At 44.0% G+C, this 25,017-nt stretch overlaps 1 protein-coding gene across 1 annotated transcript in view; it reads left to right on the top strand.

The window, feature by feature from the left end:
• The first annotated feature begins 7,087 nt into the window (after positions 1 to 7,087).
• DEDD (death effector domain containing) overlaps positions 7,088 to 25,017 on the top strand; it is a 98,082-nt gene continuing 80,152 nt past the window's right edge. The window contains exon 1 of the mRNA XM_086945428.1: positions 7,088 to 7,311. The gene's annotated coding sequence lies outside the window, so the exon portion shown is untranslated. The remainder of the gene's footprint in view (positions 7,312 to 25,017) is intronic.

Genomic DNA, 25,017 nt, shown 5'->3' with positions numbered 1-25,017 from the left:
CGACAACATCTCACACCTCGCCTCCTCCGAAAGAGGAATCTGATCTGAATATTTGAGGCCTTTCTGGAGATGATGGATTTTGAGTCGTTGAAGTGCTCGGTAATGGAGAGGACTCGGAGAATCGCTTGGATCGAAGAAGCCAGCAGACCGACAATCCGGGCTACAGGTCTCAATGATACAATCTGTTTATGCAAACTCAATCTCAATTCCCTCTTGATAGATCTGATCTTCTGATTGGGTAAGAGGAGCTGGCAAGTGAGGGAATTGATCAGAAAACCCAGGAACTCTATCGATTGAGACGGGACGAAAACTGACTTCTGTGGATTCACTAGAAATCCGAGAGACTGTAAAAGATTGATTGACCACTCGAAATGAGTCATTAACAGACGAGGATAGAGGACAATGAGCCAAGATTAGATAATCGTCCAAATAAATTATCAGGCGAACACCCCGGGCTGTCAGAGACTCCACAACAGGCCTCAGAAATTTCGTGAAGCACCAAGGTGCTGACGAGAGGCCGAAAAGGAGAACCTTGTACTCAAACCAGACTCCCTGCCATTGGAATTGCAGAAAGCGACGATGAGGACCGTAAAAAGGAACTGACAGATATGCTTCCTTCAGGTCTAGATGGACCATCCAGTCCCCTTCCTGAAGAAGGTCTCGAAGAAGATGGATGCCTTTCATCTTGAAGTGTTGATAAACGACCCAGCCATTGAAATCCCTGAGATTGAGAACTAGTCTGGACCCGCCCCCTTTCTTTTGAACTAGAAATATGTTGCTGGTGAAGCCCTGAGGATGACGGGTGGTCCGAATAATGGCATCTTTTTTCAGAAGAGAATCTATTTCTGTGGAAATGACCGCTTGATCCTGAAGGGAAAAAAACAGGGGCGATGGAGGCAGAGTCTGAATGGGGGAACTGAGGAACTCTATCTTGTAACCCCTTACAGTATCCAAAATCCATGCATCGTTTGAGATCTGTTGCCAATTGGGAAGAAAAATTGGATTCTGCCCCCCAACAAAACTTGTGAAAACGCAATCAAGCTCACCTGAAGCGGAGGAATCTTGATGTCCCCCTTGATTTCCACCATAACGCCCTTTCCTGAACTTGTTGCGAGCTCTGCGAGTGGGATAGAAGAAGGAGGTGGTGTTATAACCAGAATCCTGATACCCTCCACGCTAGGACTGAGAGCCATGCTGGGCTCCTTGGTGAAAACCGCAGACGAACGACCGTCCCCTATTACGTCCGGCCCGGCCAAAAACCGGGCACAAATCTTGTTTGAGGGAGGACTGAGCTTTATCTAGGCCACTAAAAGTGGCAACAAAAGTTGTCAGTTCTTCGAGAAAAGGCTGACCAAACAACAAACCCTGAGCTAACGGGCCAGATTCAGACGAGGACAACTCCGCCAACTTTGGAACCAGTTTCAAGAGAATTGACCTCCTGCGTTCACATGACATAGCACAGTTGGCGTTACCCAACAGACAAAGGGCCCTCTGAGCCTACTCAATCAGCTCATCTGGAATAATGGAAGATGCGGTTTCCTTAGCTCTGTAACCTAGCTCTAAAATCTTGGTGAGGGGCCAAGCAAGTCCAACAACTTGTCTTGACAAGAACGCCATTGATCCCCTTTGTTGGATCCTTGGCATACTTCTTCAGATAAGGCATCATGGAAGGATCAACCTTCGGCGTTTCCGCCATTTTGTCAGCCAAGTCCGGCCGAGGGCACTCAGAACTCAGACGAGTTCTGACATCTTTGTCAAAAGGCTGACGAATATGGGACTGTAGGAAGGTGGACACTTTACTATGGTTACCCCAGATTTTCTGCCTTGTGTTTAGCTGGTTTTCAACTTAGTTGGCCTGGTTCCCTGCTAATCAGGGCCCCAGGTTATCTGCTCTCTCTTTAAAATGGACTCCATGCACCCTAGGTGCATAACCAATCTGGTACTGGACACCTTATTAGCCCCTGTACAGTGCACTATAGGTGCCCAGGGCATAGGTGCATCCAAGGCCTACCAGGGGCTGCAGCATATCTTTTGCCACCCCTGGCTGGACCTTAAATTGACACAACTGTCTGATCACTCAGCTGGGGCAAGGTGGTGTAATCACCCCTTGCTTAGATATAGTATACCTATATCTAATCCTATATCTGGACACATATGTACCTATAAGTCACTCCTATGGCAGGCCTTAACAATCTTGGAGGCAGAGTGCTTGGTTCTATGTGAGATGGTGCTCTAGCATGAGCTGAGCCTGTCTGCAGCTGTCGGGACAAACTCCCTTAGCTGTTCCGGGATAATGCCATACCATATACTGTTAAGTGCATTATAATCCATCGCGGTGATGTGCTAACTTTGGTTTGGCTTTATCAAAACATGTCGTGTAAGGTGTCATACGATTTGGAATACTATCCTCTCACCAAGTCCTGGCGAGGGGGATAGCATTCCACCCTTCTAGAGGGAGAAGACATGTTACTTTACTAAAACGCGGTTATTCCTAACCAGAGCCCCAGCATCACAAAATGGATGCTGCTGCCACCGACACAAGTCTGACCGCCTGCTGCTGACCGAAACTTGGCAGAGGAGGCCTGGACACAGGGTTTCCTGTCGCAGGGAAGTGCTACACCTCCCCAGACAGGAGATAGTGTATTGGGGCAGGTAGGGCTGAAAGAAACTATACACTGCCTGGGGCGCCCAAGGCTTCCCCTTGCATAATCTGGTCAAACCGGTTCTGGGGCACACCAGCCCCAGTCCCAGTGCGACCCTGGACAAAGGGAAAGGGGTGTAACCACCCCCTTCCTGAGTCCCACCCATAGGAGGGACCTAGCAGGTAATCCAGCCCACTAGATTGGTATAAGAGTGGGAGCAGTGCCAACGCACATCAGATTATCCTGACTGAAACCTATGAAATGAAACTCTGAACCCTTCGACATCCTACTCGACGTAGAAGACTGAAGAATCTCCCTTGTGGGGCTCTTCTGCATCTTTTGGCTCAACGCGTTGGTCCGGTCGCTTGCCCGTTGGCTAGCGGCCCCAGTACCGATGAACCTTTGAATTTGACCTGCCAGTCCGATTGCTCTGGACTGGCCCTCGCTCCCCTGAAAAATAGCACCCGCTCCGACCTTCCTGGTCCGAGTAAGAAGCGATCTGCTAAACCTGCGTGGGTTGCGCTTGCCAAGGTTTGTTTGCTCCAATCCGGAAGCCGACACCGCCGACAGCGTGAGCCTTCGTGGGATAGCTCGTGATCCACTCCTGGACATCCTCGGTGCCCCAGAGACCACGTGGCAGCGGAGACAAGCTTCTCGACAACCACCTGATTGCGCCCGACATTGCCTGGTTCCTTCCTGGTTCCACCCTGGTCACTGCTGAGTGACCCAGAATCTGTCCCCTCTGCTTTCAGGTACTTTACATCTTCTATCCACCCTTGGATCGCACCGGACACTTCTCTTCTGGCCGCCTGCAGCATCTTCATCTCCAGGCTCCATAGATCTACACGACGAAAGCCGACACTACTTTGCACCTGTGCACCCGCTTCCTGTGGGTGAGGTAACTCATGAACGCATGTGCTCCTGTACTGGTATACACCTCTAGTGTCTAAGTCTAAAGTTTTGTCCTTCTAGGTCAGTCGGAAGACTCTTAAAACAGTAACTCGATAACTTTTACGCACCATTGACTTTGCATTGGTGCATGTGTGTGCTTTAAGCGCTGCACCCGATTCCCGCGGGCTTTTCCCGACTTCAGCATTGCTAGTCCCGATTGCACCCAGCGATTCCCCAGGCCCCAGGCCTGACCACTGTTCGATTAGTGATACTTATACCACTATTTTAGTATATGGTTTGAGTGGCCCCTGGGCCTCATCCATAATTGTGCAACTTTTGTATGTTTAACTGTGCTTTTGTTTAAACGCTTGTGCTTCTAGACTCATAAAGAGTATAGAGGATTATTCTAGTAATAATACATATATTTTTGTAATATATAACTTGTGTGGTGTCCTTTCATTTGATATTACAGGATTGTGATTGGTAAAACCGCTTGGTTAACACGACCTCTTGAGTTAAGCCTTTAAGGCTGCTTAGTCCATGCTACCCTTAGGATAGCTTGTCTATAAGGTTGACTTACAACCAGGCACCATAAGGGATTGTTTGGACTGATACAAGGTGCCCTCAGAATTGGAGACATCATATATCAGGCCAACTTCTCACAGGGACTGCAGATATTTCGCTACCTCCGCGGATGGAAGCCAGGATGAAGAATTAGGATGGACAATGTCGTTTGGATCAAAATTAAGGACTTTAGGATGCGACGGAGCATCGACAAAATGCTCCTTACAAGATTTTTTCGCTGGAGGAGCATCATCCTCATCCGAAGCCGTGTCTGAGGAAGTGTCGTCACCTCCAGCTGGAGGAAAATTAGAAGCAGAAAGGTCCTTGGAAGATTGACCATAAGAATGGTCATTAGATAATGCTTTGGCTAATCTAGTAAAATCTGACTTCTGAGGGTTAGCAACCCTTCACCACTTGATGATGAACGACCAGAGGAAGCAGGCAACTAGCCCTGTTTCAAAGCATAGGAACACAGGTGACGCTTCAAGAGCTCAATAGCACGAACCAGTCCCTTATTCAGAGTGTTGGACACCCACATCAAGCGCTTCAACCAAGTCTTGTTCCATAGACCCAGAGGGTCCTTCATCATAATACTCTTCCTCGTCATAATATTCAGCCATAATAACACAGAATGTGCCAATAATGCCCAGTGGAGGAAGAATTAACACTGTATGAATACAGTATCCAAGAGTACTGCCAGAAAGCAATAAGGGGAGTGGTAACACCGGGCAAGCCAACAACAGTTACAAAGTAACAGTGTGTAAAATAAACAAATCAAGCGTGGAGGGAGGGCTTGCCAAACAAACCTCTCTAGGCAATGCCTATGCGCAATTTTGCAGCCTAAACTGTAAAGAATGACAACTTCGGATGTAATTGGGGCTGTGAAAGGCAAGGGGGCAAAGAGCTAGTAAAGCGCTGCTCCTGCACTCACCCGAGCGGCTGGAAGCGGCTGCCTGAACACAATGAAAAGAGGACTGCGTGATGCAAGAACGCGCGTCCCAAAGTCCCTGACCTCCCACTCCACAAAGAGCCAATCGCGGGTACGAAGCGCCTGAACCGGGGGGAGGTAATAAACGCTCCCAAATTCAAATACCGGCAAGCGACCACAAGAAAAACGGAAGCAACGCGTGCAAACCGCCAATGCCGCAGGAAAGAATCAAGGCTGAAACACAACCATAAAGGACACCATAAGCAGCGCACTGTAAACAAAGCCAGTAAATAACAAAAAAAGTAAGTAAAGGAGACAAAGCACTTAACTGGCTGCGGAGCAGCAAAGAAAGAGGATATGGTATTCTCTTATGGACCTTTTATAGGGGATTCTCTATGATTGTCATGTGATCTCTAGTGTGTGTGTGTTCATGTGTATTGTAGTGTTATTTTCTTTTATTAATATCTGATTGGCTGCTGAGATTTCTTCAGTAAAGAAATGAGAAGTGTAGCATTCTCTGTTAGAATTGTTATTGTACATTCCTGTTGTAACATTCTCTGTGTGTTCAATAGAACAGTCTTAACTGGTCTTCTGCTGGAGGTGGTTGTTCAAGCTGTCTCTTACAATAAACTTATCCACTTCTACCAGGCCTGCCTTATTTGATTACAACAAGAAGCATAATCGGAGCCTCCGGTCCTGACAAAATTAGTGATTGAGACATAAACTGAGTGGGTAGCACCTGATAAAAAAGAGTGACTAAATATATACATCCATTCACCTGGTACAAGGAGGTACACTGCCTTGAAATCTATTCGGATTATTATCACAAAGGGTAGGATTTTAAACGCTCACATTAAAGTTTACTGCACAAAATAACGTTTTGTGCAGACTTTACAAAGTGCAACTTTAAAAACTCTCTTTTAAAGAACTATAACGAAGAAGCAGTCTTGTGTACATATTCTCGAGTTACATACTAAGCGAATGTGATACTTCCAAATGTAAAGCACCCACAATCATCTTCGGGAAATGTCCCCGATATATAAATCTGCACGGACCAGAAGGTTTCTATGTTTTTTTCGGGGAGTTATGAGAGTTCCAGTTCAGTTACTGTTGAGAAACCTGGTCTGTGCTTCCCAGCTGAAAGGGACGACCATCTACACCCCACACCCTATTGCCCTTTTGTAACATGCACACACCACTTTGCCCTTGTAACACACGGTTGCTACCTCTCACATGTTTTTACCTTTGATACCTGCACAAGTGCCACCTTGCCTTCGTAACGCTTGTTTGTGTGCCTAGCATTTATTGCAGCATTATACCTCAAATTATACTCTGTTTTCTCTTATAACTACACACTTGTCACTTTCCTCTTGTGCACTTTTGACTACCTCATGTATTTTTGGTTGCTCACAATTTTTACTACCTCAAGTATTTTGTTTGCTCACAATTATCACTACTACCTTTACTACCTCATGTATTTTTGGTTGCTCACAATTTTTACTACTACCTCAAGTATTTTGTTTACTCACAATTGTCACTTTTACCTTTACTACCTCATGTAATTTTGGTGGCTCACAATTTTTACTACCTCATGTATTTTGTTTGCTCACAATTGTCACTATTACCTTATGTAAGTAACGTATGCTTTTGTAATCTGCTCTTTTGTAATGTTTCTCATTATGTTTCATTTCTGTTCCTAATGTGAAGCGCTCTGACGCCTTCGGGTAAAGTCCGCGCTATATAAAAATGCATAAATAAATAAATAAATAAATAAAAATAAATAACACTCCACCCAATACTGATAGCCCGCAGATGTATTTGACCACGCCCTGTCAATTTCATAAATACTCCTATCTTCTTTCAGGCAGAAAAATCCTCTTTATCATGAGACTCCTGTGCAGCAGCAAACCCTATAATCTACCATCACATAGAATCGGGGTCGAACGCTAACGCCACCTAAAGCACGGCCTGCCAAAGCAGGACTGAGACACAGACGTTGAGGCGCCCGTGACGTACTGTACAGCCCGGATGGCTCTAGCCACGACAAGTCTCCTCGTTCTATGGGAGCGGAGTACGCTCGAGTGTACAGGAAGCAACGCACTCGTGACGTATGGTACAGCCCGGATGGCTTCCGTCGGCGGAAGTATACCGCCCAGCACCGGTCCTGCTCGGATGGGTCATAGGGGGCCACTAGCTGCCTTGTGCCCGGACTCTTTTCACGCAACGGGAGAGCCACAAGTCATCCAGTGAGCGCCCGGGAGCCCGTGGCGGAAGGACTGAAAGCAGGTACCGTCTGTGCCAGGAGTACCCCACTGTCAGGAAGGGAGGACCTAGGCGTCCTGGTGGGGGTCTCCTACACAAACACACTCCCTGCCACCGGGGCCTGGCTCCGACCAAAGCTGAACGCAGCGCTGCTCCGCTCTGAGGCTTTTGTGGTGCCATTCCCCATCTGGTGTACTTACCGGGGCGGCAGGGGCGTTAGGGGGCTGAGCCTCAGTGGATCCGCAGAAACACAGGCCCCGACTGTTGTCTCCCCCTCCCAGGTGTGCAAACGTTTGTACCCTAGGGAGTGAATAGAGCAGTCCCTTTTCTAAGCACTTAACTTCCATCACACTCTCCGCCAGCTGGCACGCGCTACCTGGATATTAACCATCAACTGTAAAGGGGCATTTTCGATGGGCTATTTCCTCGTGACAGCTGTTGGCTTTAGTGTCACGCGGGATGCTTGAGACTTACTGTCTCTGTTCACAAAGTGTAGTTGCTGAACAGCCGGCCAGGCTCCTCCTCCAAACTGTGAAACAAGAAAAGCCTGATTAGGGGAAAGTCTATGGGAAACACTGAAAAAGCCACATTTTTAAACTGTAATTATCTGTAGGCACAGATGTAATCGTTTTGGATTTTTTCAAGGCTTTTATATTTTTTATTCTGTCTGTGGTAGCAAAGGGTTCCTTTTTGGGGAAGTGCTTTATACTTATTCCAGTGATCCACAAGGTACCTAGATGCCACCTCCAACTAAATTGCGATATATAAAGTGTCAAGGTCTTGCAAATATTAATGTGCACATAGCTTAACTCGTTTGCACCTATCTCAGTACAGACATATCATTTTAACTCATGGAACCACTTCTTAAACTATTATAATTTATGTTTCAGTACTTTACCTTGGATTTCACGATCAGTTAAAAAACATGCATGCAGTACCAGTCAATGGAGGCTGGTGACGTTATCGCACAAATCTTTCCATATTTTTACGGTGTGATTGCTTGAGTAGTGCAACAAAACGTAAGAGCTCTTGTCATGTTTACATTTGTATGATTGCATATGCTTCAAAGATAATGCTTGTTTTCTGCATTTTAAGACAGACAAAAGTAATATTTATTGTTTGATTAATACCATACGATGTACAATCATAATCCACACGTATTAAAAACAGATATACTTTAAAACCAATACATTAGGCACGGTAAAATGTTTTCAAACTGCAAATCTAACGGTCCTCATTAAAATGCCTTTAGGTGGCCACCTCAGGTTTCTAAAAGTATTAGAATACCCAGCTTTGACTTCAATGCTATCGTATAGTGCAAATTAACTTGTTTGAGTGTTCAATTTTAGGCACTTCTAGTGAACATATTTATGATAAAATCAAATTACAAGAGCCTCCTTTTCCTCCTTGTCAATATCAGGATTAAAAAGTGCATACATTTTATAGTGCATGTCATGTGCAAAATAGCTTTTATGTATAGATAGTTGGGCTCTTTAACAATGTTACTACAAGTTCAGCCAACAAGGTTTACTGGAGTCGATTCACAAGAGTCTAGTTTCCTTTTTACCACTATCAACATTTTTGGAAAGGTATAGTTCACGCCTATCTCTGTTGATTTAAAACATATCAGTACTGGTCTACAGGAGCGCATTCCCTGAATATTAAATGTTTCTTTAATAGGTCCGTTCTTCCTTTCATCAGTTTCGGGCATACACAGACCAAATAGATAATGTTTTCTACTTTTTTCTTGCATAGTCAGTACATGGGTTGTGTTATGAGCAGCCATGGCATCGCATGAGATAAACCTGGGAGAAAATGTTTTATAGACCAAGTTGTTTCTAAGTAACAATGTAATTTAGAAGTTTCGTACTCGTTAAACATCATCCATGCAAGTGCTCTTTTCGAAAAGGAGTCTTTTTGTCTTTCAGCGCCGAAGATCGTTTTGTTATTCCGTTGATTACTTTGTTTTTTAAAGGTGCTGGCGTAATCATCATGTCCCAAATCGAGTGTGCTGGGAACTCGTCTAGAGATATTTGTAGGTACTTCCAGAACTGCAAATTTTGTTTTACTTGTATTTCCTGCCGGAGCGATTGACACATTCAGTTGGAAATATTTGTTTTTATTCTTTTCCATATCTTTTATATATTAACCTTTCTTTGCAGTGAGCTGATTGGGTAACCCAAATTCTAACCTAAATTGGGCTGGTGAGGCATTACCAGGGAGACGGAAACGAAACTTAAATGTTTTTGTAATAATATTGATTACGGTTATCAAATTTCTACCACAAAATGCCTTTCTTCCCTAGGTAATGCTGGGCAGTAATCTTGCATTTATTACATTTAAAAGTGGGAGATAGTTCGGTCCTCCAAGGAACCTCTGCAAGGTGTGGAATGCCATTAATAAGGTGTTACCTCTCCTTTGCAGGTCCGTCTTGCATTGCTGAAATGAGTCCTTATCATCAAATAGTACTCCCAGGTACCGGTACGTTTTTACTTGCCCCAGTTGACGGTTTTGGAAATACCATTTGTATTTTTTCTATGTCTAATTATCGACTTGCATCACTTTTCTTTTTGCCTCATTTATTGCCATGCCATTTGCCACAGAGTAGTTTGTTTATAAGATGTTGTAACCCTATCTATGTTTGGCTTAGAATGCTGTCATCAGCATATAGTAAATTTGATATACGTCTTTCTGCTAACTTAGGGGATGAGCGTTATTGGTGTCCAGGGCTATTGTTAGATCCAATAATAACAAGTTAAATAGATATGGAGCAAGAACCCACCACGGCTTTACCCCCCAAGAGTTTTACTTTTTCTTGATAGGTGTCGACTGTCACCTATTCGCACTCTAATCCAAGTGTCGGAATACAGTGATTGAATTGCTTTTAGGAGGCTAGCTGGTATTCCTTGTTTCTCCAACTGTTCCCAAAGAGTTTGCCGGTGTACACAGTCAAAAGCAGATTTAAAATTTACAAAGCATGGGTATAGTGGTTGCTTCCTAGATTTATGTTTGTCAATTAGAATTGAGAGTGCTAAGATATTAGTCTTGGTACCCAACCCTTGCATAAAGCACAATTGATTTGGCATAATTATCTGCTTCTCAGTTTCCCATTTTGATAGCTCTGTCAGGAGAATTCCTGTGAAGAGTCTATTCTCTGTACCTTGCAATGTAATTAAACGATAATTGGCTGGTTGTACCCAGTCGCCATTTTTATAGATGGGTGAAATTATTGAGCCTTTCCATGACTCCGGTATGGTTAATGACTGAACTGCTTTATTAAAAACTCTTGTCAGCTATCCTGCCCAAACAATATTCTCTTTATATAGGGCAAATGGAATTACGTTTGACCCAGGAGCTCCTTCTTGTGTCTGTTTTCTGATGAGTTTGCATACTTGGTCTTCTGTTATATTTAGTTCAGTTTCAAAACATGTTTTGTCTTGTATTCTTTTTGTAACTATCTGACCTAACGCATTGGTTAACTTCTGGGTTGTGATTGATTTAAGTGTGTTGTTAAAAACCCTATCCAGTTTGCTTCTGTTAGTGTAGATGTAATCATTGTGTTAGCGCTGTTGAAGCTGTTGATCATTTTCCAGAAGTCTCTTGAATTTTTCTTTTAACCAGTATATAGTGCTTTTGCCCAGAGTGCTTGTTTTTGCTTGAGATTTTTCATCCCAGTTTAGCCTCCGCAAGTCTGTGTTTGTTCTCTTTAGTTTGGAGCGGAGGTATTGATTATCAGGACACTTCTCTATCTGTCTCAGTATTCTATTGTGGTTTATTTTTGAATGTACAACTTGTAAGTGATAGTTTAATCCTACTTAATGCTTGAGATTGACAGGTTGTTGTTTATTATAATTTTTGATGCATAAGTGGCCATTCATTTCTTTATAAAAAAAAGTGCCTATCTCGCTGTTATAGTGAGGTAATCTGCAACCAGTGTAACTGCTGTATTCATGAGTGAGGCTTGGAACCTTCCGACCAGTATAGCCTCCTGTAGTTTACCATTGTCAACTCCCCAGAATGTGTCTTTAACTTCTGATGTCTTATACCTTGGGGCTTAATCTCCATAATTTGTTGGCCATGATCACTTCCATTTGTTTTGTAATCCCAATAAGAGGATATAATTTGGAATACACTCAAGGATACAATTGAATAGTAATTTCGCAATTTTTGATCAAGTCCTTAGTAGGTCTTAACTTAAATCCCCAGATAACTTATTTCTTTCCTATCCAAACAGAATATTTCTTAATACACAGAGCTCATGACCACAGAATAATATAAAAAATAATGTATCCTTGATAATAGAATCCACAAAACTCTCTCTCTCTTATATATTATATGTGTATATATCACAATATCCACACCATCGGCGAAGGCAATACTGCAGCAACGTAAACACGGACCAGTAGTAAGTGCAGAATATTTAATTAGTTGTAAACTGCCGCCATAACGTTCGCCTCCCGAGAGACTTCATCACATGACAATGTGATTCTGGTAAGCTACAGTTTTTAATGTGACCGTGCCAAAATTGAAAATGCATCATGTGACAGTATTGATTGTAGACATAAACAAAATACTCATACTAAAATACTCCATTCTTAACAGTGGCTTGCGATCTTATAGTACAATTAATTAATAGGTAGCCTGGTTATGTGATAAAATAATTACAATAGCCTAATGCATGATCATAGACAGATGCATATTTGAATAAGTAAATGTAATAATAACAGTTAAATACTTGATCTTAAAAACAGTTATAAAGACAAGTAAATAAAACACATTTTAACCCCTCCGCCGTGGCTGGAATTCTGCACCTGTGCGGCACATTCCAATCGCGGGTGTGGTCATGACGGCTCTAGGCCGCCATCAGCACACGCCCACCGTAACTGATGACGAAAGAGCCGTCATCAGTACCAAAGGGGTTAAAACAGAATGACCATTAGTGCAAAAAATGCAATTGTGCAAATAAAGCATGTCCACTATTAGGCGGGTGATTACATAAGCTTGTCAGCCAAAAATAGCCTTATCCCTATCCTTTCTGTGGAACCCCAATAGGTTAAGTGCCTACTATTGCATTCTATTAGGCTGTTCGATCAATCTCAGGCTATAAATCCTTAGTAATGGTAAAGGAGACCATGAAAGTTCTGATGGATTCAACCACCCGTTTTTGCTCGCATAATATCGTACTTCAAAAGTGACATGTCCTGCCGGTCCCGTCAAATTGCTTGTGCCTGTAACTACTGATTTGCACTAGGTGCTATATCTCCCCCCAGATGCGATACATGACAATAGACTGATTACAACAATCCCCATATTGATGTTGAGCACTTTAGCCTGTGACGTATATACTTGCCAAATACAATGTATAGGTGCGGATCAATTGCGGGATCAATCCCCTGACTTGATTTTGGAGATGAATGTGAAACTTCATAGTACTAAGATAATCTAGTCACCTGAGAGGATCTAACACCTATTTGTGTGGGCTGAAGTACATATTGTTGTAAATAAATGTAGTCTACTGTAGTATGTCGTATACATTTTGCAAAAAAGTGCTAGGTGTCAAAAATTGGTTTAAAAATAAAACTAATCCAACATCTGTTAGATAGACATAAAAACAATTTACGTAAATAAGTCACATATCCATAGACCCATTTCTAATGATGTAGAAACACCCTACATAATGTATGAGCTATGGGTGTCAGCTGCCAATGTGTGAGCTATGGGTGTCAGCTGCCCCTATAAGTGACGTAGATATATACAGTATAAACATTTATGATTTTCAAATCGCTTTGGAATATCTCATTATACAAAGTGCAAGAGTGAAGAGTAATGCATCTGCATTACTCTATTCCCATAACTGAGAAAGTGAACTGCTACACCATCACATTAACGGAAACCAATGCGTGAGATGACTTGCATTTAAGGGGACTAAGTGTTACAGCTTATTGTAGAAGACTGGGGTCAAGTTCAGATCCTCAGTGATGTTGAGGTCTCCTAGGCTTTTGGAGTCAAGCTGAAGAATGTATCGAGTTTCTAGTTTTTGCAGCTTTGACTCCCTGTCCCCGCCCCTTCTGCTAGCATTGACTGCATCGATAACAAAGTATTTCAAGCCTGAATTATCGCTGTTGTGCTTCTCTTTAAAGTGCCTAGCCACAGGGTAGGTATTATCGTGATTGGCTATGGCCCTGAGATGTTGCAATATACGTTGATGCACAGCTAATTTCGTGCTGCCCACATATTTCAATCCACATGGGCAGATAAGGATATACACAGCAAATTCAGTTTTGCATGTCAGCACTTTATTGATCTGGTGTTCCTTGTGGGTGAATGAGTCTTTGTACACTTTGGTATTGATGCCGTCTGTACAGGATTTGCAAATCTTACATCTATAAAAACCCCTGTTTGTCTGCAACCAAGAAGTTTTTTCGATGACCTCAGGGCTAGTGTTGACTAAGTGGTCTTTCACTGATGGTGCTCTGCTATAAGTTGGAGATGATGTGCGAGGTAGAGTGGGACCAATTACAGGGTCATTTAAAACTATTGACCAGTTACGATTGATAATTCTGTATATGTCAGCATGCTGTTTGTTATAGCTGGTAATGAACCTGAAAGGGCCTGGTTGTGTCTTGGCTAAGTTGGCCATTGTCCCCTCGTTCTCCCTGTCCTTTGGTTCTTCATAACTGTATGTACTGAGGAGCTTGTGTCTGTCTTGTATCATAGATTTAGTGATGGCAGTATCTATACTCTTTTCAGAATATCCTCTCTCGAGAAACCTGAGTTTGCTCTCACATTGTGCTTTCTTAAGGTCATTGATATTGCTGCACACCCTCCTCAACCTTAGCATCTCCCCATAGGGAATGCTAGATATTAAATGGGCTGGGTGCGCACTTGTAGCGTGGAGAATTGTATTGCCCGCTGTACTCTTGAGATACAACCTGATTTCTATTTTCCCATGGCTGATAAAGACCTCAGTGTCTAGGAATGGGACTGATTGCTGGCTCATATTAACAGTGAATTGCAAATTGATCTCATTATTGTTAATATCCTTCACAAATTCCTCCGCTTGTTCCCTCGTCCCCCTCCACACAACAAAGAGGTCCTTAATGTATCGTAACCATTTCACAATGCTTTCATCCCAAATTTTCTTGTACTTGACTTTGAGGACCAGTCTTCCCAGCTACCCATGTGGAGACGGGCGTACCTTGGTGAAAAACTGACCCCCATTGCCACACCATGTAGTTGGCGATATTGTGAGTTATTGTACATGAAAAAATTGTCTGTTAAGCAATGTTCCAACATTTGAACGATTGTCTCATTGTGTTCCTTATGTTGTTCGGATCTCTGTGAGAGGTAATATCTGACTGCCTTCAAGACGTCCTTATGCTTAATACTTAAGTAAAGTGCAGGGACGTCTAACGTTAGCAACCAAAGACCGTCTTCCCAAGTCACTTGTTGTACTTTCCAAAGAAATCTCCTGTGTTCTGCACATAGGATTCTAGTACTTTAACATATGGTTGCAAAAAATAGTTGATGTATATTGAAGTCTTCTCTAACATTCCCCCTCTGGCGGATATTATGGGTCTGCCAGGTGGCATGTCCCTGTTTTTATGAACTTTAGGGATAAAGTAAATTGTGGGAGTTGTCGGATTCTCATTTTTAAGATATTTAAACACATTTTCTGTGAGAATTTTTCTGGAACGCCATTTGGACAATTTAGAAAAGTACTCTTTGTGTGCCAACTTCATAATTGTTACAGAAGCCCGCTCATAGCACTGTCTGTCGGTTTAGTTGGGAATATGCCTCTTTGTCATAGTTGGATCGAGTAAGCAGTATGATGTTTCCTCCTTTATCACTTGCCCTTATTACCAGATCCTTCTTTTGACTCAATTTCGTAATAAGGGCTTCATATTGTTGTTTGTTTGTCATATTTCCGCTTTTGATTTTGTACCTTTCTTTGAAGCTAATTCAGTTGATGCGTTACATTGTCATGGAATACTTCCACTATGTCATGGGGCATAATAGGATTAAATGTTTAAAAAAAAAAAAACTTTTTATTCGTGACTGTGGCAGTTATTACAAGTTACATTTAATCATTGTACATTCTATCAGTCTTTTCCTTTTTTCTTTAACTCAACTTTGGCGTATTAATCTCCGTATCCAACCTTTCGTCACATCTTACATTTCCCTGGGTATTATTCCATTACAACATTTATCGTTAGCATTCAAATTACAATATCGCCTGTGTATGAACCTTCCCTCGTCTTCTTCCCTCCCCCACCCTGTCTCCCGGCTATTTCTTTGTACACACTCTGTAATTTGGATATATTAGCTTTGTCTTTTCGGAGAGTATTTCAGTCGTTAGGCTTGGTTACCCAATGCATCTTGTCTAAGTAACCATATGTGTTGGCATTCCGCATATCTTATATACAGACAGATGGTATGTCACTGTGTCATCTCTAGGTCTACATCTTCCAACTCTATCAACATTCGTTCCCATTCTTGTGCAATAAGATATTTACGTAGGCCCTCTCTTCCTCTCTACGCAGCGCTGCAGTTTCCGCTTTGCCCCATTTCAACAGGTCAGATCGCCATTTTTCTACATTTGGGGGTCTGGGCGACTTCCACCTCATAGTGAGAACTCTAAGTGCCAACAAGAGGTCCAAATCCAAAAATTTCAGTTGTGCCTTACAGGTCTTGGTTCTCTTCCTGTGTCCTATCAGGCAGGGTAGTGCCCCCTCAGGGATCTGCAGGGCTGTTACAGTGTATAGTATGTTTCTGACCGTCACCCAGTAGTTGCGTATTCTCGGGCATGTCCACAACATGTGGAGGATGCTTGCTTCATCCTCCTGACATCTAGGGCAGTTGTGGGGGGTGGCAAGGAACATTCTGTGGAGCCTGTGGGGGGTGAGATATGCCCTATGTAAAACCATGGCTTGTATAAATTTGAATTTAACGTTTCTGGACACCCTCCTATGGTGACCTAGGATGATCTTCCATTCCCCGTCTGTTATGGCCTCCCCTGTATCCGTAGCCCAAGTCTCCCTGAGTGTGGTGAGGGGCAAAGCTGCATGTTCTCTAATGCCCACATAGAGCCACTTTACTAGATGTCCACCCGTCCCCATATAGTGGAGGAGATGAATCAATTCGTGTTGGCCTGGCTTGGTGCGTTGTGGAGCCCAGGTGCGTCTTACATAGTGGGTCACCGAGGCGTGCAGGAAGTACAGTCGTTGCGGGGCACCTGTGGATTGTGTGAAGGAGGTATGATCTAGTAGAGTGTCGTCCCCAAACAGGTCTCCTACTCTGTCCACCCCAGCAGCCGCCGTCCAGGGTTGTAATCTGCGTTGTGTCAGGTTCCCTTGTGGCGTTGGGAGTCCTAGGAGGGGGATGTTGTCTGCGTAGGAAATGGTCCCTGCCGTGTACGACAGTGCTTTTCGCCAACATCTCAAAGCTACGTGTAGTAGGGGGTGGCAGTCTCTGGGGATCTTGGCAGTAGAAGGGAGTGTAGGTCTCCACGTGCCAGTTTGTCTGCTGTAAAAGCAATCTCATGTAGGTTTCTACCCGCCACCCAGCGTGTTAGCCATTGGAGTTGGCTTGCGTAATAGTAGCTTCGTAGGTCTGGTACTCCTAGGCCTCCCTGTCTGGTATTCAGTTGTAATTTCTTGAGGCTTATCCGCCGTCTTCCCGACCCCCATATGAGATTGATTAATAGTGTGTTTAGTGTGGTAAAAATTTGTTGTGGAAGTAGCACTGGTAAGTTTACGAAGTAGTACAGTATCCGAGGAAGTAGGACCATCTTTGAGATCGCCACCCGGCCCATCACAGATAGGGGCAGGGACATCCAAAAGTTCACGCTACCCCGAAGGCCATTGATTGCCCTCCGTACATTACCCTCAATCTGGTCTTCCAGACTCCGATATACGTTAATACCGAGGTATTTGAACGTGGTTGGTGCTACCTGGATCTCATAGGTACCAAACTGTATTTGGGTAGGCCGCTATCCGTCTCGGATAAAGAATCCCAGGGATTTTCCTGGGTTTATGGCCAGGCCAGAGATTTTCTCAAATCGTTCAAAGATGGTCGCTAGGTGTGAATGATCATCCTGCAAATTACGGAGGAACACCATTATATCGTCTGCATATATGGAGATCAAGTTATGGATATCCCCAACTGGTATACCCGTCTCCACTGCCCTAGTTCGGAGTGCAATCGCTAGGGGTTCTAGTGTAAGTACGAACAGCAATGGCGACAGCGGGCATCCCTGTCGGGTGCCCCTGTGGACGTCATAACTGTCCGAGGTGTGCCTGCCTGTGCATGCTCTAGCCGTTGGATTCGAGCATAGCAGACAAATCCATTTTATCAGGGCATCCGGGAAGCCGAAGCGGCTTAGAGCTTCAAACATAAAGTCCCATGTCAGGGAATCGAACGCTTGTCGGAGATCCAGGGCTATGCAGCCAGCATGCGGCAGTTCTTGTGGGGTGGTCGTCATGAGGGCGTGGAGTCGCCGCGTATTCTGAGAAGTTCTCCTCTCTGGGAGAAAGCCACATTGGTCAGTGTGGATCAGGCCAGGGAGATGGGCTTGTATTCGTAAGGCGATAGCTTTGCTAAGGATTTTATACTCCGAGGAAAGCATGGAGAGGGGTCTATAGTTGATTACGTCAAGGGTGTCTCTGCCGGATTTCGGAATGGATATTACCAAGGCCTGCATAGCCGTGACTGGTAGATGGCCGACCTCATAAGCAGTTTTGTCAATTTTTTCCAAGACGGGTGCTAGTATTTCGGAGTAAGTTTGGTAAAACTCCCCAGGCTGCCCATCCATACCCGGAGTCTTACCCCGGTTAAGTGTGTGGATAGCTACTTTTATTTCCTGTTGCGTTATGGGTCTGGCTAGGGCCGTCTGAGTCTCTTGGGTCAGGGTTGGAATTGTCAATTCTCCTAGGAAATCTGTCATGTCATCCCTAGTATCTGCAGGAGGAGGAGCATAGAGTCTCTCTAGATGGGTCTTAAACACAGTGTTAATTTCTAGTTGTGTGTTTACCTGTCTGCCTGTTTCATCCCGGATGCTCGTAATTACTGGGATCTCAGGGGTATCTCAGATCAAACGAGCTAGCAGTGCACCGGATCTGTCTGCCTCCGCCTGCTGTCGTCTCAGATAGTCCCCATAGTCCATAACCCTTAAGGTTTCCAGGATTTCTGCATACTCAATGTTACACAATTGTAAGTCGCCTTTGCGCTCTGGGTCTATTCCTACCTCAGTCTCAAGCTCCTTCAGGCGGTTCTCCACTTCAGAGTTTTCCGTGAATTTCTTGTCTGGCTCCCACCAATCGACCTATCTTAGCTCCCCTTATCACTACCTTCATTGCATCCCATACTACCAAGTTCGAGGACGTGGAGTCCCAATTTTCCCTGAAGTAATTGGTAAATGTATCAGCAAGGTGTGTGCGGAACGGGCCGTCTTCAAGTAGTGAGGGGTTGAGTCTCCAGGTGGGTACTGGTGAGGGTATCTTTCCCCAGTGTAGGTCAAGTGTTAGTGGCCTATGGTCCGAAAATGTTTTGGCAAGGTAGTCTGAGGACGTACACTTTGTCATTAATGAGTTGGTGCAGATGAATCTGTCTAGGCGGGTATGTAGGTTATGTAGTGGGGAGTAGTATGAATATTCTGTGTGTGTTGGGTGTAGCGCACGCCATACATCTGTCATTGCCCATCCCTGAAGCCATGTTCCGAATGAGTCAGACAGTTTATGTACCCATGTCGCCTGAAGGGGAGGGTGTGATCTGTCCAGGTCCACATCCAGTATCCTGTTTCAGTCACCCCCTAGGAACCAGGGGATGTCTATCCAGTCTGCCAAGGCCCGGCCCACGGTTGTGAGGAATCTGTCCTGATCAAAGTTCGGGGCATAGATGCTACCCAAGACCACCATTGTACCGTCTAGTGTGCCATTTACCAGTATGTATCGCCCTTGTTCGTCCACCCTCCTCTCCAGTTCCACGAAAGGGGTGCCGTATCGCACCCATATCGTGGCCCCCCTGGAGAAGGCAGAGTACGTAGTGGAAAAGATGGTTCCCCTCCATTTTTTCGGTAATGTGTGCGCCTTGGACTGTGTTAGGTGGGATTCCTGTAGGAATACTATGTGCGCTCGCTGGCGAATCAAGAAGGCATGTACTCTATGTCGCTTTTGTATCGCCCCTAGCCCTCGCACATTCCAAGTAACCAGCCTATATTTCCCTTTCTTTTCAGCCATATCCAGATACAGGTGTCACAGTGGGTATCTTTTCATATTGCAGTATGTACATTGTCATTGCTGGCCTGGAGCACAAAATCTGGAGGCGCAGCCTCGAAACTCTGCTGTGCCGAACATGGAACTGTAAAACATAACCAAACAATCTGTGGTGCATACGCTTTTGGGGGGTCGGCTAAGCTTGGGCCGTGTCCAAAGAGCCATAAATGTCTGCGGCGTCGGCTCAACGGCGCCGCCGGGAGAGTTATCATACAACCGTCCATTACTGTTAGCCGCGTTTTGGAAGGGGGGACATGTTTCCTGCTTATACAGTGTTATATTCCTGTGTTGCACAGGAGTGTGGGGTGCGTGAGGTCCTCATGTCAGAGACAATATATAGAAAGCACAACTTGGTTACCTCAAGGGTCATCATATCACAATATAAACACAATCGTGCACCCCGTCTGTAGGTCCCCTTCCCCCTAGGATTAAATGTTGACACTGGCTTAAATGGTGTGGCATCAGGAAATTGTATAGTATGCTGTTCTCCCACTGTTATCATGTTGTTACTTCCATATGGTACTGAGTAATCAGCACCTTCGGTTTCCCAAAGTTCAAGTAGTTCACTGGTAAATGTTGCTTCTGATGGTGTTACCTCCTCTTGATTAAATGCTGTATCGGGCAATTTCTTTTTGCTGTTCAACATGAAATGCTTGCGCAGTTTTATAAACATCAAGTCTGGTTGTAACGTAATCAAAATTGTTTAATGGAGCAAAGGAGAGGCCAAGTTTTAAAATATTCTCTTCCTCTTGGCATCAGGATATATGTAACCATTTAATAATAGCAGAAACTTTGTGTTTTTGTCACTTTTACTATTAGAATGTTGTGGCCGTTTGTGTACACCTGTTCACTTTCCATATTTAGGTCTATTGCTATGAACGTTGTTAGGCGCCCGCTCGGTCACCCATGTTTACTTTAATTAATAGCTTGGGCGAAATACCCAGTGAAACTTTCCAACATAAGTGATTGAGTTGCCCAGGTTTCCTGAAGTAATATAATCTGAAAATTACTAGCAGTAGAAGTCAGGTACGCATTCTGAATGTTGGACCGTACACCATTTATATTCCAAGAGCATGTTTTTATTATTTCCCTTTGATCAAATGGTGGTTGTTGCCGGAAACACTGTGTTTTGTCCTGTCAGCCTGAGATACCCCATTTAGGGTTGCTGTCAACCAACCTTCTCTGCTTGTTCTTAAGTACTAAGTGTTGGTGGTAGGCTATTTATTTTGCCAATAGGATTTTCAGTATTGAGAATACTTGACTGTTTTTTAGTTTTCTCTGAGTCAAGTTTCTCTCGTGAACTAAATGGGCTTTGATGGAAAGATTGTGGGGACTTGCTGATTTTTACTCCCCAGTTTAGGAAAGTTTTGCTTTCATGGAGGATTTGTTTTGTTAGATGAATGGGGTTCCAGGTCACCAGTGTGAGTTCTTGGTTATCATCTTTGTTGGCTAAGAATTCTATAGATTCTATATTTTTGCTTTTTTCAAGCGATGGAATTGCTTTATAGAGCCTTAAGATATTTCCTCAATTTAAAATATCGTGCTTACCCCATGACTGGTATTCTGGTGTAAAGCTAAGTTGACTCCTTCCTTATTTATCAATGTGGGTTGTAATTTTTTTATCACTGAGTGCAAGAGTTGTGTAAGCTTTTTCGACAAAGTCATCATCTGGTTTGATGGCTCTAACCTTTGAAATGGTTCTGCATATCTGGGACTCATTTTTTATCGAAATCGTTGTTTAGGTGATTGTTGGATCTTAATTGTCCTGTAAATTAAGTTCTCTAAATTGTATCCTTCTGGGTCCTCGTGCTGCCAGTCCTCCTTTTTTTTTTTTTTTTTTTTTTTGCTGGTGTTTCAGTATTCCTGGTTTCTCTAGTCAAATAGAAGTATCGGGATTTGTGGGAGTTATCCTTTCAATTGTTGTTTTACTCTCTTCAGGAGGCAGGATTTTCCGCTTGGTTTCCCTCACGTTTTTCCATCTGATTCAGTCTTGACACTTTGACATTGTGTAGCAAGTTTTTGGGGGATTCATTCATTTGTTGTTCAGTTAGATCCATTGTTTTTTCACACTCAACGGGGGTGATGTCCCCCAGATTTTTGTTGAATAGAGAGTAATACTTTCTCATTTTTCTAAAGCCTTGAAAGACTGGGTTTGAGATGTTCGTGGGTCATGGTTGATCCTATTTGTGTTGTGCCCTGTTATTGTTTTTATTCTTTGGGGCGGAATTGCTATTATACATTTTTTTAATCTTGTTTCTTGCTTTACATTGTTTTTCATCATTGTGAAGGGATGAGAAGTTGGTTGCGTTTCTGCGGGCTCTTCCGTTTTTTTCACCCAATGGGTCAATTTTATTTTTATGAAGAAGTGTCCTGTTACTCGTGCTTATTTCCTCCATTACTTGGTTTCTGCAATTCTTGTCGCTCCCTTGAGTCTGTAAGTGCCCTTTTAAGTCCTCACGTATAGTGTTGTGGACTTAAAGGATAGTGGCCAATTTGTTGATCAGTGGTGCACAGGTTCAATCTATAAATGAGGCTGTTAGTTGTGTTTGTGCTCATATTATCAAGTTGTTTAGGGTGGCCAGTTTCTGGTCTATGCCTGCCACTCAGTTTTCCATGGTGTTGAGGAGGTCAATTTGAACTTCCATTTTATTTGATTGATACATGATGAGTGCTTCTACAGTCAGTTGGAAGGTTCTACAGAAAATGTCCCAAATTGTCCCTGCGTCAGGGTTTGGAGATGCTGGAGAACCTTTGTCTTGCACGCACTCAGGATTGCATTGTGTTGGACTTTTATTCACAAAAGAAGGGCTTATGTGTTCTCCCTCTTTCATTTTTGATTCTGTACTGAAAGCAGTTGTTCCAATTATTATTTTGGAACGGTGTACTCCAGAGTTGCAAGTTGTCCGATGTTAATTAGGATTCTTCCATTTGCTGTTGATTCCCCTTCTCCTGCATTGGGTTCTCATAGACCAGCATCTTGTCCAGCATAGCATCAGAGCTTGTTTGTGAATGATTCATGGTTTCACTAATGGCCTAATTACGACCTTACAGCCGAGCAGTGGAGCAGCAGTAAAAACCGCCATGCCACCGTCGCCGCCCACCCACCAGATCACTACTTTACAGTGGACTGGAGGCGTGGTGGTTCCCCCTGTGGTGCCCTTTAAAAGGCAGCACAATGGGATCTCCTCACAAGGTTCCCGCATGGCATGGACTTGTAAGTCCATGCAGTGCAGGAACCTATGTGCATGCACACGTTTGTGGGCGCATGTTATGCCACCCTGTGTACATCAACATATGTCTGAGGCGCAGGGGGGCCCTGTAGGCCCCCCTTTGTTTTCTGTCCGCCAGGCTTTTCATGGCGGTGTAATCACCATGAAAAGCCTGGCTGAGAGGAAACTTGTAATATGCTTGGCAGGAGCGCGGTGTTCCTGCCAAGCATATTGCGGCCTCTGACCGCCGTCCCACGCCATTAGAGCCAATAGTTCTAGTGTGGTCCAACTACCCAAGTCTTAATCGGATGGTCAGACTTCGAGTGCGGCAGTGGCTGCCGTGCCAACACTAGTCAGGAGGTCAGAGGACCGCCAGACTCGTAAACTGTCCCCTAGTGTTTTTTGCTGAGGCTGCAAGTCCCCTCTTGCCGTAAGGGACTTTTGATTTATCTGATTTATTTGGGAAGTACAAGGTGTAGGTTCCTTTGTTATTTTACAATTTTTTATGTTTACTGTTACTTCGAGTGGGAGTGAAGCCCCTGTTGACAGTAGTTTTTGAGAGTTTCCTGGAGGCATTTCAGATGAGTTTGAGACCTCTTGGTGCAGTTGTGTAGTTGGAGCTAATGTTAACATCGCCAAGTCTGTTATTTGCCACCATTGAGTGACTATGTTTTCCTCCAAATTTATTTTTTTGTAAACTTCAAACTGTTTTATGCCACTTATGTCTTGATCTGGACATGAAGCTTTTGCCTCGCTTACTAGTTTGATTGGAGTTGGAAGATGACCGGTTTCTGTTTGTAGAGTTAACATGGCTCCAGTCTGGTCTTCATAAAGTCAAACTTATGTGGTATTTTCATTGATTTTTCAAACATCCGTACTACGGGTGAGATTAGTGGTTGGTTCTCCCCTTCTATTTTTGCCTTGACTGTTTTTTGAGGTTGTTGATGATTGAAGTTTCTTCTTCTGCCTTCTAGGGGGGGAAGGGGGTCTTTCCTGGCCTTACCGCATAGCCCTGTTCCTTAAATTGATCCTCAAGTGAACCGTATGGTGTTTAAATAACCGTAAACAGTTTAGAGGTTATTGTCCAGGGAAAAACGGCAGGCTGATAGAGGGCTAGTGTAGGATCAGGGCAGTTAACAAATTGCTATCCGTTTGCGAGGAGTAGGGCGCAGGGTTGGCGTTTCACTCTGATGCAATCTGAACCAGACTGATTCTACTGGCCGCTTCCACCTCAGAGCAACAGTTGGGACTTATCAGGTCCGGTCCAGCTAAGACAGGCTGGGAGCTGAGCCTCCATGCCCCTTGCGCCTCTGGCCTCGCTTTCCACTCTCTCCTCGGAAAGGCTGCCTAAACCTTGTATGATAATTAGGTTCTGAGGGAATTTGTCTCACTATGCGCGCACTGCACTGGCCTATTGCTGGCCGCTTCTGCTCAACCGGGGGGAAGGGTGTGAAGGGGTGAGGGGGTTGCTGAAACTTAGTGCTCCTGGAGCCCCCTCCACACTCCCTCTGTGTCCACTGCTAAGGCAGATCCCCAGTTTAGATTCCTCTTACGGCTGGGCTTGGACGGCCGGTGGAGGCGGGAAAGATGCCGTCATCCTCCAAGTGTGATGCGGTGGAAGTCAGAGACCGATTTGGTCTCTTCCTCTTTGGACCCCACGGACTTGCTGCTCCTGTCATTGCAAATGCCTGTTCCAGGCTCCTGACAACAGCCCCTCCTCGGCTGCCTTCCAATGCTTCAGTGCTCCCATCTCCACACTGGCGGCAACCTCCTGCGGCATTTTAAGGCTGAGCGTGGGAAAGGACCTCTGCATTTATAGCAGCATATTTATCTTTAACTCTCCTCTAAAACAATAACTTCAAATTATTGGGGTCCGAGTTATTGGGTTCAGCAGCCCTCTCAGATGCCTACTTTGTAAAGTCCAGCCCTTTGGGTATGACCACCTTAAAATATCAGAGATGTCACTATGAGAAACTCTTCATCCTATATAAGGGATTTGTTTCACCTGGCTCATATTTAGTAAACTGGATAATGAGTTAATGTGCTATGATGTGTTCTAATAGTCTGGCACACTAAGGTGTATGCTGTATATATATTTTTTGAATGACATTTTAGCATTTAATTTTCAGATTGAATTGTTATTGAAGTCTGTTGTACCAGCTAGCACACTCATTGAATTTAAAATCGGAAGGATGATATATTGATAAGACAGTTCTTGTTAAAGTTCGGTTTTTGTTAAAAAATATATA

Source organism: Lissotriton vulgaris, chromosome 12 (genome assembly GCF_964263255.1).
Source record: "Lissotriton vulgaris chromosome 12, aLisVul1.2, whole genome shotgun sequence".
In the NCBI taxonomy this organism is placed as follows: domain Eukaryota; kingdom Metazoa; phylum Chordata; class Amphibia; order Caudata; family Salamandridae; genus Lissotriton; species Lissotriton vulgaris.
This window is presented reverse-complemented; position numbering and strand designations above follow the sequence as displayed.